At 42.6% G+C, this 17,190-nt stretch overlaps 1 long non-coding RNA gene across 2 annotated transcripts in view; it reads left to right on the top strand.

Annotated features, from left to right (window-relative positions):
* The first annotated feature begins 972 nt into the window (after nucleotides 1–972).
* LOC113943389 overlaps nucleotides 973–17,190 on the top strand; it is a 24,369-nt gene continuing 8,151 nt past the window's right edge. The window contains exons 1-2 of one of the 2 annotated variants that reach the window (XR_003526304.1): nucleotides 2,903–3,040; nucleotides 14,266–14,484. This is a non-coding gene — a long non-coding RNA (uncharacterized LOC113943389). Of the gene's footprint in view, nucleotides 1,259–2,902; nucleotides 3,041–14,265; nucleotides 14,485–17,190 lie in introns of those variants that run through there. The other variant, XR_003526303.1, reaches the window with a different exon arrangement.

Raw genomic sequence — 17,190 nt, 5'->3', positions numbered from 1 at the left:
AGAGCGCTGGGAGCTGCTGCAAGCCCTATTTCCAAGCAGGGCATCTCTGAGTAAGACTGCTGGGGTCCCATACCTGCCCCAACCCCAGCCACTCACAAATTGGTGGGATGTTCTGAAGAGTCTCACTGTCCCCTTGACCTTCACGGTTTACAATAAGGAGATCACAATGATTCCCAGGCATGTAGCTGTCTCTGGAGATGTAGTCTTGCACCCTTCATACATGCTTTCCAGGATGAGGGCAGAAGTTGCTGCTACTGGCTGGCTCTGTTCCTTGGAGGCAGGACAAAGCCAGGAATCTGAGTCTGCAGCTAGAGGAAAGCCCCTATAGTTCCTGGCATTGGATGGGATGGTAGCAGCTCATGGATGGTAGGATGTGTCTTTTGCTACCTGTGCAGCCACATCACCCTGAAGCCGTAACGTAGCAGGGTATACCCATTCATTGTGCCTTCATCTCACTACTGTCATGTCACTGGAGCTGGACCTCACATGCCTTCGAAATACCTCTAGTTCTCCAGAACTAGTCCTAATCAGGGCTGTGCATTCAGTTCCTGGGGTGGGATCAGGGACCAGAGTCATTTCAGTTCCATCCCAGCCAAAACAGGGATCTCTGAGCCAGAACTTGTCTCCCAGGAAAAGAGAACTGTATTGCAGCCCCTTGCATCAAGCCATAGTGGTATTCTCAAGAATGTATCCTGTGCATCAGAGTCACTTTAAGAGAGTTTGCAGTGGAAACCATAATCTTTAAAAAATGACCATTGAAGTAGCACATGCATGACAACCCTTTAATAGAGCAGGCAGCCATCAGCATGGTTTTGACTGCCATGGTCTCTGTGACAGAGAGCTGATCTGCGCTTATCAAACCATCTCATCTCAAGCAACTGAGGTATTAATATGTAACTTGGACTGGCTCTTGTAAATTTGAGGTTTACCTTTTTGCTTCCCTGTGTTAAGAAATATTGGGAGTGTCAGATACTGAAGGCTTGTGTTTACTTGCCTACGAGATGTGAGGACCCTAACTTACATTCAGCAGGCAAATAAACTTGTGACCTTGTTCTAAACATTAATAAAATACCAGCAGCACCTCAAAGGGAGGGGAAAGTAGGCATCTGCTCCAGTTAGTTCAACACTGGACCTCCTTTTCGTTCAGCATGGTCTGACTGCAGGTGGAGACTGCCTTCTAAAGGAGACTGACCAAGATGCATGGCATCATTAAATTGGAAATGATGTTGGACATGCACCACAACTACACAAGTGAAAGGTGAGTTGCTGTGTCAAATTGTTTTAAAAACTCATTATCATTAATAAATACCAAGCTGTGTTACATGCACCATTTCATTAAAAGAACATAGCCAGAAGGAGAGCTTAATTATCTAGCTCTAGCAAAAAGCTCTAGGGGCGAATGGGAAATGTATAATTATTGTGCCAATATGGCACAAAATTTTCAAATTTTACACCTATATGTATATATATCCATTTTTAAAAAAGTATTTGCCACTTACTTTTAGCAACGGTTACATTGTTTAAATAATTTAAATTTAAGGCAAATTTAAATAAAACGGAAGCTTGAGGCTGATATGCTTAACAAAAAGAGAAGCAACTAGAAACAGACTCTTACAATGGAAAATATTGTGCAGACTTTTTAAAAGGAGGTGCCACCAGTTCTGTCTGAGGTTATAAATTACTCATTTCAGCCTTTGAATCTCACGTTTCACAGGACTGGCAGTACAATGCCTGATGGGGAATGGGCAGCTGGTGGGTGTCCCAATATGGTGTCAGGGCACCTTGTCACAAGTAATGGTTTTGGATGGGGAGGTCTGGGTAACCCTGTCCTGGTGACACTGAGGAACTGGCTGCTGTAGCCACCCACTGCTCGCAGCCAGAATCCTCTCCAGCACATAGCAGAACTGAGATGCACAGCTTTCTCTCAGCTGAAGCCATCCAGAGTATTTATTTGATCACTGACATGCTGCTGAGAGTCTCCGTGCCCTCAGAGGCTCCAGTTTGTGCCAGGGACCCAGAGACATATGTTTCTCCTAGCTGTTGTACACCAGGGTTGACACACCTTCTTCACCTGCAGCTGCCTGTACTGCAGTGTACTGCGGCTTGGGTACATTCAGCTCCTCTAAGCACCCACCAGAAATGCAAAACGAGAAGGTAGATTCTGAGAGCATTGCTGCGGGACTGGGAATAGGTTCTGCTTTATGAAATTAAAGGGGTGCCCAAAGGCATCCTGAGCTGCTACTGTCGCTGAATCCTGCCTGATCAGGACATGGTGTCTCGGGAGGCTGTGATCTGCTCAGCGCTGCCCTCAACGCTACCGCCTGGAGTTGCAGCTGTGATTTACTTTTTTTTTGCAAAGCTGGGGGCAGGTGAGTCACGCTGCAAAACAGCAAAGGAGTGAGAGGCCAGACCTATGCTCAGCTACGCCCAGGTATACCCAGGTCTGCACTGTTTTCAGGTAGCTCCACTGGCAGCCAGAAGCTACTATTTCAGTGATTTGCAATAAGAAATAGGCAGTCATGCAACAGGCAGCCCCTCTGCAGGGGCGCTGGGTGCACAGAATGTTCATGTGTGAATAAATTTTGCCTCAGCAGGAAACTGCAAGCCATTGGGACAGTCACAGAAAGAGAGAGACACATTGTAGCTTGCTGAATTTACAGAGATTCTGCATGCAACGACACAGGACTTCCAAACCTCTCTTAGGCTGACCTCTGAGGGACTTTGGTCTCTGGGAATGGAAGGAAGGCAGGAGGGCTGCAGTGCTGCTGTTGCAGCAAGTTGTGTTTAGGCAGTGCACAGGAGCAAGATGGAGTTGAAAAGGAAGAAGGATCTCCAGACAAAGCATGACTGAGGTCACAGCCTTGCCACCATCCGCATCACAGCAGGTGTGTGGAGAGGCAGGAAACAGCCCACTCCTGCACTTTAGCAACTCTCCACCTTTCTAAGAGGATACCTCTGTCATCTGTTATTTTCCAACTGACTTGCTCTAAAGTCCATCCAGAGAGTTAAGAGGTCCAGAGGGAGGAAACACAAGCACAGGGTGAGATGGCCCAAATTCGAAGCTCCAGCTTCCCAGCTCTCCAGGCAGCAGTGACACGATTGGTATAAGCCACATGGTGCAGCAGAATTGTACTTGGGCACAGCTAACAAAAGACAGTAGAGATTTCAGCTGCAGGAGCATTACACTGGGAGCAACTGGAAGCAATTCTTAAGGTGCCTTTAAAATTATAGCAGAGGGTGTTTTGAGTTCCCTGTGAGCAAAGATAACAGGAATCACTTCCCTTCCTGTCTCAGTTGTGTAGAGTACATGCATTTCACAGCTGCTACATTAGCTAACAGGATCAGACCTATCCAGACATTTAGGTACTGACTTCCTTCTGAGTTCAATGTCATATTGGATATACAAATAAGGAAGATCTTGACGTGTAAATTCCCTTTTTGATCTGACTTCTAGCTTTCCCATTCCAATGTTATCCCATTGCTCTGGCCTCACACCTCTGGAGATATTATAAAGACTCAGAAGAAGAAAAAAAATTAGATACACTCAGCCAGTGGTGCAGTTCTCCAACAGAGGTCCCACAGGTACCCCCAGAGGTAATCAGTTGCAACTCTGCAGAATGAAATCCAGCCCTGGATTATTTTAGCCCTAGATAAAGCCAGTGATGATTAAATAGGCCAATGTTTTTTAAAAATCCATTCACACATCCTTTACATTGAATGTCTGCATTCATGAAGACTACAGGCTCTCTATTCAGTGTGAAAAGTAATATCGTTTGTAATGCCTTCTAAATTTAATGTCATAGATATCTGTTGTTCAGATACTATGGGATAAGGGGGGTCATGAGCTCTCTCTCTCCTGCCCCTCAGAATTGGAATACCTCACTCAAATGCTTTTTAACTCAGCTCCTTGCTCAATTAGGGACAGGCTTCACTGGTCGTGGGTCTTGTAATTTCTCATCCTATTGAACATTTCCATGTAGATCAGTTCTTTTTCCTAAGTAGATCTTGTTGTACCTTAAAACAGGATTATATGGCCCACAGGTCTTACTACTCCTCAAAGTGGAGATGAGAGATTCAGTGAATGGGCAGTCTTGAGAGGCAAAAATGAGAAGTGCTAAAGGTAGTAACTGTTCAGGTAAAAAAGCAGGATGGCAAGACTGAGGTCTCCTCCAAGCAGTACTGCCACAAGAGTGGGGCCACACAGCACATTGCTGCACCAGTGGCACAGGAAGACAGCATGTAGCTCAAAGCAAGCACTGGAATCAGAGCTACCAGGAATGCTGCTGTGCTGCTTTTCCTGACTTAAGATACCAAGGCAAGGCAGTTCACTGCACTAGCACTATACTGCACCCAGAATACATTATTTTCCGTCATCTGCTAGCCCAACAGAGATTACCCTCCACCAAATAACAGGAGGCAACCTTCCTCATTGTACTGTACCAATGCCATTGAAAATTCCCTTGGCACTTTCATAAACCCATAGCACTTCTCCACCAGGTGAGATGCTTCAATCTCTACCATGTAATGTAGCTGTTGAGATTAATTAGGTGCACAAAGCAATGGACTCACTGCGAGCTGCAGGTTATCAGGATACAAGCACTACATGACTGAACAGGAGAACACTTCTGGGACAGAAGATGGCTGGTCAGGTCTATCTGGTGGCGCTGTTTTAGCTGGAGTGGTAGCAGTAGCTACAAACATAAGGGATGTAGGTGAATAGGCCAGCAGTACCACTGGATACTCAAAGATTGTGGTCATCCTGGGCTGGTTCGTACTGCACAAACACATTTTAGTTATGGCCTGACTCTCTCTGCACTGATTAGGAGAGGTACCACCCATTGCACTAAGTTTGTAGTTGTAGATATGTTGTAGACTTCAGCTCTTACCAAAATTAGTCCTATGTGGTTGACAGTACCAGCCATGTTAGTTCCTGCATGGTTCCAGGACTGCTGACATGGGGCAGTTTCACAGTGTGGCTGGGTACTGGCTGCCATGGTCTTAAACCATGCAGTGCCTCCTTAGCCAGTGTAATCCTGGTTGCTGAGTTCATGTCAGATGGGACAAGGTGAATAGGTATTTAAGTACACAAACAGGTATCTAAGGTAAAGAGGAAAAGCCAAAATGTGCTTTTGTGTTGTGCTCTCTGGAATGGGAGTGCAGACAATCAGCACAGGGAATTCCACCTTTTTTGTGCAAACCTGTCCAAGCTTCAAGCCCTGGCTCATTGAGGATCTACTGGAACTACAAGTGAACCTGGCTTCCCCGCAGCTCCAGCTGCAGTAAGCCCACCAGCCCATGGCTCGTCAGGGAAGGCGGGGAGTATGGGACGGCCCCCTCATTCCCCCTGCCCCACCATATTTTAATCCTCCTGCTGTGGTTATCCCTTTTCTTTGTCCTTACTGTAAGAAGTGAGTGTACAGCTACTGGCCATACATCTCTTCTTCAGACCCAGCCACAGAGTGGGTTTCTATCAGCCGAGCTGGAGATGGGGCACTGGCAGAGACTGAAAGCAGTGGATGATATTTTGAAAGGGATTTAAAATCAGAAAGAAAAGAAGCAGCCGATGCTTTGCAACAGGATGTTTGCTCATGGGAAACCCAGGTTTGTGGGTTCTGCGGCTTGCAGACCAGCTTCTTGAAACACAAGAGATGAATCTTCCCTACCTTTGGCTGACTAGTGGAAATGTGAGAGTATGACTTAGAGAGGAGAGGATGGAGAGAAAAGGTGGCTCCTCTACTTCCAAAAATTATTTGCATAAGGGTATTTGCTTAGGTCAATGTTAAGAATTCAAGGGTTTGGATCCTTGGGTTTTGTTTTCTTTAAAATTCCCTGATTGTAAGTAATGTCTGTATGTAAGAGATGTGTACTGTCCCTCAAGTCTCTGTGCTAAGAATCCGTCAGACATGGGAGGGGTGCATGCAGCAGCAATTGCCGAGAATCCTATTTTTGAAGATGGTCTTAAGTCTCTTCTCTGCCATGCTGCAGCTTAATTTATCTTTCACCTGAAGCTTATAACACATGTGTGCTACATCTGCATGACCAAAAGACACTTGCCTATGGTGTCTGGAAGTGGGGGATAAGCCAGTACATTGCCCTCCAGCAGTAAATCAGGGCCACCGGTTGCAATAAGCAAGGAACATTATAGCCATGTCTTTGTCCAACACCTAGCAAAATGAGGTTTACTCCAAGACTGGACTCCAAGTCAGGCTTAAGTTGAAGTAATAAAATAGTAATATATAAAACCAAATAAACCTTAATGGGAATAAATCCACAACTCTGAATTTACCAATACCCAGTATGGGTTCACAGGAGAGGATCGCATGCTTGCTGGGATTTGGTTGAAGCACCAATTTTTTCAAGCACCAGATATTTCAAGGAAACAATTTTGAGGGGAAGGAACTGAACACACATAGATATCTCATGGTTAATTTAGGGTAAAGGTATGGACCTTCCACACTGAGTGTTTTACGAATAGGAGTAGTTGTCATTAGTAGTTGTCATTAGTAATTGTCATTGTCCCACAACCTAGTTAAATCAGAAAATGGGATGAATGGGACAGTGATCTCCTTTTGAGGCCAGACATTTCACCTGCACTCATGCTGGCTGGGGCTTGCAGCTCACTCCTCCGTGAAGCTCTGGATGCCTCATATTACTTGTTGGCCCGAGAAAGGAAACAAACAAGTCAGGCTCAACCAGACCTGCGAGCAGAGAGACGTAAGGGGACATTGTTCTGTGGTAGCAGCTAGCAACGTTTTTTTTGGCACTGGTCCCTGAAGTCGTAGGTTCTGCTAGATCTGCTTTGCCTCTCTGGACTCTGGAAACCCCATTGGACTTGCCATCTTCTCTAGGCAATCTGCAGTCCTTCATTTATTTCATCATTTTCTGCACCCTTGCATCTATTTTGCATGTGAAGTTCAGGTTGTCTTCTTCCATGCCATTGCAGCACTTGACACAAGGAGGTCTAGACCTCTTCCGGGCTTCTGCATTACAAAAATGGAGTTTGTCCCTTCTGCTTGTTTTTGCAAACAAAAATGCGTTATACCAACTTCAGCGGAAACATGCTTCCTAAGAAATGCGGCCAAAAGGAAAGGTCTTACTGCACTTCACCAAAGTCTAGTGAAACTAATGCTTTGTTTAGGTGAGGAGTGGGTGCTCAGCAGGCAGTGGTACAGCTGTACTTTTTGTGCTTTTGGCTTCCCATAAGGTATCCTTTGTTGACTAGATTTACCGCCTACTCTTAAAAGTAGGGTTTAAGTTAGGGTTTAGGTACTTCTAGCTGTGGAAGTAGCAAGCTAGTAGCAAGCTTTTGTCCTTCTCTTCCAGCACACTCCCAGTATGAAGTCAAAGCATGACTCCTGATAGAGGCAGGTTGGGGATGTTTAATGGAGAAGCCCAATGTGGGACAGGAAGCTCTGGTGCAGCAGCAGCTGTGCTGGCACAGGACATTCAACAACACCACAGTGTATGTGTTCCTGTATATGGCAGGGGACATTAGGCAGCTGAGTACCTCACTAGGCAAATTGCTGAGAAAATCTATTCATGCTCCAGGACAGCTATTGAATTTTGAAGTCTTCCCTTTACCAAATGCTTGCCCAGGGCTATAGCTGGACTACTGACAGAGAAGTAAAATGCCATATTAGCACTTCCACACAATTCAGTCAGGATGAGTGGAAGTTGCTACAATACAGCACCTTTACTTTCTACTTATTATTCTTTGGGCAAAGGTGGATGGAGAGCTGTGCTCCTGTGCTCCCTCACTATTGAGTTTGTAAGTGCTTGGCTGGACCTCCTTTGGTCCTTTGGAGAAAGTGCACTTTCTCCTCCAGGTAAATGTTTGTCTGTTTTTCATTTAAATATTAATTTGTGCTGTCACAATGTCACATGTAATATTACCACTCTCTGTGAGGATTAGAGTTATTAGGAGTCTCAGAATTCACTTTAATCAGTCAGTTCAATACTGCTGAGATTTGCAATTTACCCTCTCCCATGCAACAGCCAGAGTTTTTGACACGCTAACAAAGTTGAAATGAGTTCCTTCATCTTAGACAAGGATAATTAATCTTCAAAGGCTGTTTATCTTAGCCCAAAAATCCCCAGAATTCAGAACCAAATTAATTTAAAGTCTAAATCTGCTTTAGCTAGTAACTGGTTAATCAACAGGCTTGATGTGCAATTATATGCTTTGTTCACACTCCTTACAGTCTTAAAAAGACCATCTAATACCTATGTTGCTTTCTTTCCTATAATTAGACCATGTGACATGCAATGCTGTATGTATAGTGAACAAATTCTTTTCTGGAATAATTTCCCTGGCACTGTTTCCTACAGGTGAATTTGGTATTCTTTTTTAACTTGAAAAAACTTTCATATGATTTCTCGGTTATTTTGGTTACCTGTGACTAATTTATAGATTGTGCAAAGAGTTTTATGATTTGAATCTTTGCTCTCTGCCTGTTGCTGCAGAAATCTACACTTTTTTTTTTTTAAATTTCCTTCATTTGCATATGATATAACTGTAATAGTGAAGAGATCCTTGCTCCCTCCAAATATTTATAGGATAAGGAAAATTCAAGATACTGTCATTCTTCCTGTCTTTCAGAAGAGACCAGCCACAAAATCTATTAGTTGGTGTTATTTTTGTGGACAGAAATTATCATTGCTATTAGGAATAGAAGCTCTGAGGATAAATCAGATAAGGAAATTGTGGTCTCTTTAATAGAGAGTTGTGGGCCATCTTTATTTAGTAGATTCTGTCATAACCCCATTGTGGTCAGTGGTCAATGGTTTTCATATTTCTGTTCACAGGAATTTCCATCAGCTTCATGAATAAGTACATACTGGTAGAGATTAATATCCTCTCTTCTTCAATAGTCTCCTTGCTGAAGCGTATTAAAGCCCAGCATTTATCTCTAAACTATTTAATCTATTTAAACATGGTTTAACTCTATGCATACCTAAATGTATTCCATCTTTCATTTTTGTTAATAACATACAGACTATAACTCCAAGAAACATTTCAAACTCTTCTCCTTCTGGTGAATGAGATGCAGGAGAGTTTGGCTGGCAACACCTTACTGATATCAGTTCTTAGAGAACAGGGGAATATCGGGTTTAGAAGTGTTTTGGCCCAAACCTCTGGATATGCGTGGACACATCCTGCCATTTTGCAGTGCTCTTAAAAGTGGAGCATTTGGGTATCTGTAAAGCACTTAGAGCCTGTGGGTCCTTTCTTTTGATACCTCCTCAGGAACTTCAGCAGCACGGAGGAAAAATTAAAAGGGGAGACTGCTGAAAGACTTCAGATGAGCTGCACCGGATGCAAAGGGGAGGCAACAGGGAAGCCTTTTCCCTTGTTAACAGCCAGACAGCTCTAACACACACATCTGCCCTCAGTCCCAGAAGCGTGGGGCATGTGAGCTGCTTGGGGCTCTGAAGGAGAGATGGAGGCCAGTGAGTGGCCTGGAGCATCAATTCCCACTGTAGGCATTAGGAGATGCTATCAATGGCCTTTCTGCATGTCCAGTAGCTCCCCCATCATGATGCCATAAAGTGAAGCTGGTGAATTAGCTAGATGTGTCTTGGTGAATTTTCTAAATCTGTTGAATATCAGATTGAGAAATGAGCAGCAGCCTGGGGGTTGTTGTTGTTCTGAGTGTACCCCTCAGCCCAAACTCATCAGTCAGGGACTGAGTCAGCTTTCTTGGGAGAAGGGCAAGGTCAGGCACACCAAAGACACTGCCAGAAAGAGTTCTTCCCTTCAGGAAGCAACATTTTTTAAGATCTTTACCCATTAAAAAGTTTCCTAGCGATAGATTTCCAAAGGTAATGTCAAAGCACGTAATAGATCAATAAAATAATTGCAGCTACCATTTAAATCCCTGCAGCTGAAGAGGTTTCTCTCCCTCTCTACCAACCTTTTGGTAGAATCCTTTTCTGACCATTTGCTATTGTATCATTATTTTTGCTAAACCGACAGTTCTTGCTTGCCCTCACTGCACTGTGTCTCCTTGCTCCTGAACGCTAGTATATGTGGCAGCCCATGTTTCTCTCATTTACTCATCTTACCAAAAAACATAACAATCAGAGAATTTCTCTACCTCCCCCACCTAAAGAGTTGCTCCTTCTGCCCTAGTGCTGAGTCTCATCCAAGTCCCTGGAAAAGGTGTCCCTCGGCTTGCAAGGAACCATATTTTTAATCTTTCTCCCAAGCAACATCACAACTAGGAGCTCAAAGTTTTAAGCAGAGAAGCAAGTTGGCCTTTCCTAGAGGTCCCCTCTGCAGCCAGAGGATAGAAGCAAGTAAGACTCAGCAACCCTGAGTTGCACCTCCCCAGACACACTTCTGAGGCTTCCTCTCTGAGGTGTCTTCACTCTCCAGTGGGGAGGTTACAGGACTGTTAAGTGCAGTGGTAATGATAAGCAGAGAAAATCAATTTTAAAGCTTGGCGTGCAGGAATAAATGTTTGCTCTTCTGAACAAAAACCAGAATTTTCTGCTTGTTTATGGTACTGAAAAATGCAATACGGAGAAAGAAATACAAAGAGATTTTTTGGAATTGTATGGCTCTACTGTGGTGCCTCACAGCTTTACAAGCCCAAGCCCTAGGGCTGGCACTAGGCAAAGATCTCAGGACGTACTTGGCTGCTTCCCTGGACTGTGAAGTGGAGCCCCAGGTAGAGCCTCTGCCTGCAAAACCCATGTGTCAACTTTCTCTTGTCCCATTTCACCATGTGTAGCACTGGCTTTGGAATTACAGAGCTGTAAATCTGTATTTCCTTTTATTCAGTTGCCAGCTTCTGAGCCTCTATGAGTCACATTTTCAAGCTTTTTTTAATAAACACTGGGATAAAAATCATTCTTGAAATGTTCTTAAAAAGACTAAACAAAGTAAAACACAAATGACAGCCGCAGTTCTCCCGTAATTTCCTGCCTTGTGTAGAGAAATTCTAAGAATATACAACTGGAATATGTGCTAAGATCCTGGAAGATGGAGATGGCAGAGAAATGATATTTTGTTGGATTTCATGAGTATACAGAAGTCCCATTCAAGCTATTAGGAATGGAGAAGGAAGAAATATTTTGAAATTTCTATATTGTTTCTGTAAGAAAACAGTTGAAACTAACTTGCTTTGACATTTTCATGATTTCACTTTTTAAAGAAGATATTACTGGCATGTTTCTAAGGGTGAAACCCCTTTATTCTGGCACGTAAACAAGTTGTTAAGAAAGTCAGTGGCGTCTTTATGTTTATATAGCAGAAAATATTCACAAAATATTTCACTTAAGCTTTGTAAAGAGGAAAAAGAGTCTCTCTCCCTTCTTCTTTTTGAAAGGTGATATTTGGACTCAAGGACCCTTCCAGCTTGAAAAATGGTGTGCACAGTTCCTTTAATAGTGATCTCTCAGGAGACCTGGGATTTCATTATCCAGTTTTTACTCTGCAGCTTCACAGTCCCAGAGCAACCTAGGAAGACTTCCTTATTTTTACCTGAGGTACATCTTGCAGACACTACAGAGCTTAAAGTTTTGTACCTACAGGACAAACATGTTCAAATATCCCTCATTTGTGTAGGAGGCTAAATCTTGTAGAAGGGTACACTTTGGAAACTTAATCCCATTCCCATACAAATAATAGAGCAAGAAGAGCTGAAACAGGACAGGTGGATGTAAAATGAAACCATTCAGTGAGGGACAGGACGAGGGACCTTGACAGCCCATTACTGCTCGAGTAGATACCCAGATCCTTTGCTATGTTGGGCCCTAAACCACTCAGTAATTAAAATATTTCTGTAATATACAAGGAAGCTTGAGCTACTCAGCATTTCCCAAAGTCTCAGTTCATCCTTACCAAGGAGATACTAAATTAAAACTCCTAAGGACAGGCTATCTTTCCAGGGCTCCCTCTATTAGACAGAGACATGCTCTGAGGACAACCTTCCCTTTGCTCCTTAATGTTCCTGTGTCCCACCTAGTCACAGATGGGAAGCTACAAGCTTGCAGAAATCACCCCTCTCTCCCCCAAAAAGTTGCAGGCATCTTCTGATTAGCTGGCTCTTGGGTTCAGTTTGAAATCCCATTCCTTGCTTAACACTCTTCCCCACTGTATGGTAGGTCTTGGAGAGTTGGCCCCTGTTGTGCAATCTCAGTATGACTCATGCAAGCACCTCCACAGCCTTTGCCTTTGGGAGCACTCTCCTTTAGAGTTCTGGTTCTGTGAGAGCTCATACTTCTCAAGGCTTCGATGTTACCTTTGGAATGACAGCTACCACAGCGAACATGCTTCTGCAACACAGCACCTCTGCAAACTTACAGTGTCCTTACAGTACACAGAAAACCTGCAGAAGAATTTGGATACAAAATAGTGAATTTAATTCTGAAAAATAATCACCCAAAATTTCTACTTTTGACAGCTGCAGTGTCTCTAAGACCATTTTCCTTGGAGATCCTTACACTTCTGTCATGTTTGAAATGCCTTAACCTTTAGGCTTTTGTTGGCCTCTGCACAATGATCGTCCTTAGAAGTGCAGAGGTGTTTCTGCTTAATTATACAAATATCCTTTGGAAAGTGTGCTTCTTTCCCTTACGAGTTCAGCCTCATTGTAGGTCCAAATTTGCAGATGGAGGTAAGTACCTTACAATGGTGATGACTGATAACTGAGGATTTTTTGTGTTCACAGCGTTCCCTAATGTAGGCCACTTTTCATCATCTAAAGTTGCGTGATAATGATGTCATTTCCATTGCTTGAATGTTGAACCAGCAGCCACATACCATGGAGTTAAAATTACTGTTTACAGGGCAGCTAAACTGTGTTGTTAACAGTTTAAGGCAGCGTTTGCTTTGCTTCTGGGGACAAAATGACAGTTGGACTTTCCTAAAACTCATCAAACAGGGATGAGACTGCCAAGAATACAAATCTGCACTGTAGTCAAGGTGGGGGGAAAAAAGGGGAGAGAAGAAAAATGAGACAGCTATTTTTGTGTGAAGATGTGGTGACCATCAGATAAAAATGACAATGTTGTACTTGTCAGAAAATAAGTCACATTGCTGATCACCGGATAACTTTGATGTCATATTCCACAATAATTTAACTGAGATTCCATGGTAAGATTAATGGTGAAATTTTTAAAACATGCACGAAGAAGATCTTTCTTCTAATATCCATCTGTCAGACAGTCCTTATCTGGAGCTTATGTTGATTGATTATTATTGTGATTGAACTAGAACTAGAACATGACCTTTAAATAATAAAGAAAATTATGTAGATTCAAATGTGAATGGTTAAGCTTTTGGGTCTTTAGTAAACATTTTGAAAAACATTTAGGCCCTCAAATGGTTGTATATATATGTGTACTCTACATTAATACGTGCCTTTGCAGACTCAACCCAATTAATATGAAAAATCAGCAAGAAAAATCACCAAAATACTCTGTCTTCTCTATCACAAAAGACTGTGAATTAGGTTTAATGCATATTTCCAACATATAGGACTCACACTGGAATGAGTTGTTTAGGAGATCCTATATGATTGTAAGCAGGGCACATGTTTGGACTGAATGCAGAACAACTTGCTTTGAAAAAAGTGCTAGTTTCTAGTGTATGACATTGGATAAATGATTGTACATACTTTGGAATGAATGGTGAGCATAAATCTCACTTTGGACATCTAGTGAAATATTTGCAGCATATTTTAAACTAGCATAGTTGTGCCAATTCTTCTCTAGTTCTCACTGCCTACCTTGTGTTTTTATGGGGCACTTTGACAATGAAAGAAGGTTTGGGTGGTGTTGGTCCCTACAAGGCTGCAGCCAGCTGGAGACACCCTTTTGCTCAAGAGCCTCTATTCTGCAGCTGAAAGATGAAGAAATGCAGCAGGACTTTCAGATTTTGCCCTCTATTAATCTCTTCCGCAAATGAAGGAGGTTTACAGCACTGTTGTGTGTTTGAGTTGATCAGCCACTGAAAACGGACTCAAAGTATTGAAAGCATCTAGGAGATCCTAACTCTTTCAAAGCATCTCATCCTGAGCAAGGTGATCAGGTCAAGTAGAAGATGATATTCACTTCTATATTGTATTGCCTTGCACAGCAGAGCCACGGAGCATTGACAGAGGCAGATGATGGATTAGAGGTCACAGTGTGTCTGCAAATTGATGGGTTCAAAAAACATGGATTCTGCCTTTCATGTGCCCTGACCAGCACTGCATTTCATTTGTACTCTGTCTTCTCTGTGTTTTGCTTAAAAGGGACTTTTTTTCCCTTCCCCAGAACTATCACTAGGAAGTTTATGGAACTCACTTGCACCTGGATGAAATCCTGTGCCATTATGTTAATCCCTTAATTGAAGGTCATAGCCAGATGAGAAAAATGAAACAGGAGACATGCTTGGTCTATTAGGAACTGGATTTGTACTCCAAGAATTTGAAACAAGAATGCACTACCTCCCTATGGAATGAAGCTTCAGGTGCCTCCAAACCCATGCCTGAGGTGAGCTGAGTAAGATAGCAGACGCATTTCTGAAGGGTGGCCATGTTTTATCTATCACATCTATGTTTGAAAAAACTGCTCATGCAACCATTGCAAAAAAAAAAAATGCTCTAAATCAATGCATGAGTGAGTCCTCTCACACTAAAATGGGGGGGACAATCAAAGCGAACTGTGATAGCATTCATAATGGAAACCAACACAGCAACATTCAGTCAGGTGGCCAGTGGTTTATTTCAGAAAGATACTCTTAGGCTCACAGAGGGCTGAGAAACGATGCATGGTGACTGTGCTTCTTCCCTAGCTTGTTTCACACACCTGTGTTGCAGCCTGCCAATGCTGAAGTCTGGGGCATGAGATGTTTCACAAGAAGATGTCCACCTTGAAGAACTAGGCCTTATTTTCATGTGAAATTCTGCTCCCAGCTCCTCACCTTTTTTCAGTGGCCAGTTACAAAAACAGAAGAGGAAACAGAGAGGCATTAGAAATATCTCCCCATTTTCTCCCCAGGAAAAAAGGTAGGAGTAATGAAAGCAGAATTCTCCCTGCCTGTTTAAACTCTTGCTTCTCTTCTCAGGCACAGTGGGTTTGGCAGCACGTGGTTTTTTTTCCGTCCATAATAAACCCTGAAATTCTTAAAAGGTTGCATTTAAAATAAGAGATTTGTCAGTCCAACAAAATTTTAGGAAAAGGTTTACAAAATTGATAAAAATGTATTTATTTCCTCTTCTTTCTCCTGGATCTTATTCAGGTTTCCTTTTTTTTGCATTTTGATCTTATCTGGGCTAAGTCTAAAGAAGGTGTAAAAGAGAGCAAATAAGACTTAAGGGTTTGTAAGTGAATGAGTCGCATGTAAGTGGGAGATATTGCGAAGAGCCTGATTTTCAGAAGGGAGTGTAAAGGGAATGGAGGTGGAACCCTGACACGTCCTTTTGATCCTGGGAGCAGAGGCTGTGCTGTATAATAGATTGCTTTTATGTGGGATACATGTAAAGGTGTATCCTAGATCCAAATGGCTGAGCTTCATAAATTCTGACATGGGTAAGGCTGTTCAACAGTTTTATAAGTCATATTTTAAGCTATTGGAATTGCTTGGAAGAATTGGACTTGAAAAATTAAGTAATGTTCAATCATTTAGGTTAAAATGGAAACCTACTTTTTAAAGTTAAATATCTAAAGACCAGAATCACATTTTGTATGCAATATGGTGTGGGAAACAGGCTCTCTCAGCGTCCTCAACAGCCCAATAGGAATGAGGGTTTGGACACTTCGATGTTAGGTGCAAAATGGAACACTTTATTAACATGGTTCCTGCCTTTTATAGGGCAGGAGCAGAACTTGCTGGAACAAGGGGAGTAACTGGGGAAGACCAAGGGTGGAGTATGCAAACTGTGACCATATAGGGAGAACAAGGGGAGGAGTATATCTATATAAGGAAGAAATGGCCATATAGTGTTGGTACTCCAATGCAGCAGCAACTGGCCAATAGAAATGCAGGGTTCAAAGGTATAGGGAAAATAAGGGAAAATAGGGGTATGATGAAAGGGAATAATATAATAACATAGTATAATAACATTAAAAAAATCCTAAAACACACTTTCTCAAAAACTGGATCCCAATAATATGGGAAAACACGAAAATAATAGTAAACAACCCTGTACAGCAATATCTGCAATTGACTTCAGAATATTGCAAATTATGTTGCTGTAACCAGGTTGTCATGAGTTTTAATGGCACAAGGAAGCATGATAGCACAGATTTATATCAAAGTCTGTTATAGCAGAGAGTCTTACAACAAGAGCAGAATGTATTTCTGTCATACTCAAAATGTCATCTCAGTCGCAGACAAGACTGATGAGGAAAAATGATTAGATGTAGCGATTTCATTTATCTTTCTTTTCCAGAATGGGGATTTGATGATCTCCCATTAGGTTTCAATGCTTAAAACACAAATTTCCAATCACCACTGTAACACAAAGGAGATGAGCCTTCGTTTGCCTGATTTTCCTTTCATTTTTTACCCAGTCACTGGAAATCAATGAATTTTTACCAGCAAAACAAAATATTTTTGCTCCTGTTTTGCTCCCTGCCGTAACACAGTACCACATTTCTCTGCTTAGTTATGGTCTGAACATGTGTCTCAGTTTGAAGAGACTGGAAAGTTTGCTGAAGAGGATGAGTTATGAGACAAACCAAACTCCTCTCTCTCAGCAATTGTGAATTCAAAATTAAGGGGCTTTAATCAAGAAAGTGTGGAAAAAACAGAAGAAATAACAACCCTTTATTAAGAAATATATGTATGTTGGCAAGAACAGCAATAGAACACAAAAAAACCCCCTAGGCAATAGTCCTGTACCCAAAAAGTCCCCTTCAAACAAAAGAAGAAAAAACAACAAAAAAAGGTCTGAATGAATACTTCTTTGTCCTTTAGTGCAGTGCTAATCATGGCCTGCAGGGGGCGCTGTTGGGTCACTGGAGGTGCAGAGCCTGCAGTACCCGTGGTGACCTGCAGGGGGCGCTGTTGGGCTCTGGCAGTCACCACACAGGGAGGGGTCTGGGGGGTGGTCTTGGATCGCGGGAGAGGCTGAAAAGAAAGCAGAGACCTTTCCCCCAATGGAAGAAGGGCAGAAGGAAAAGCAGTCCACCCCCATGGGACTCACTGTTGTCCTCAGATGATGGTGTTTCAAAGCTCCTCCTTTTCTCCTAGCG

This window comes from Corapipo altera, unplaced genomic scaffold (genome assembly GCF_003945725.1).
Source record: "Corapipo altera isolate COAL_440 unplaced genomic scaffold, ASM394572v1 61411, whole genome shotgun sequence".
In the NCBI taxonomy this organism is placed as follows: Eukaryota; Metazoa; Chordata; class Aves; order Passeriformes; family Pipridae; genus Corapipo; species Corapipo altera.
Note: the sequence above shows the minus strand (reverse complement) of the source record. Positions and strands in the feature narration are given on the sequence as shown.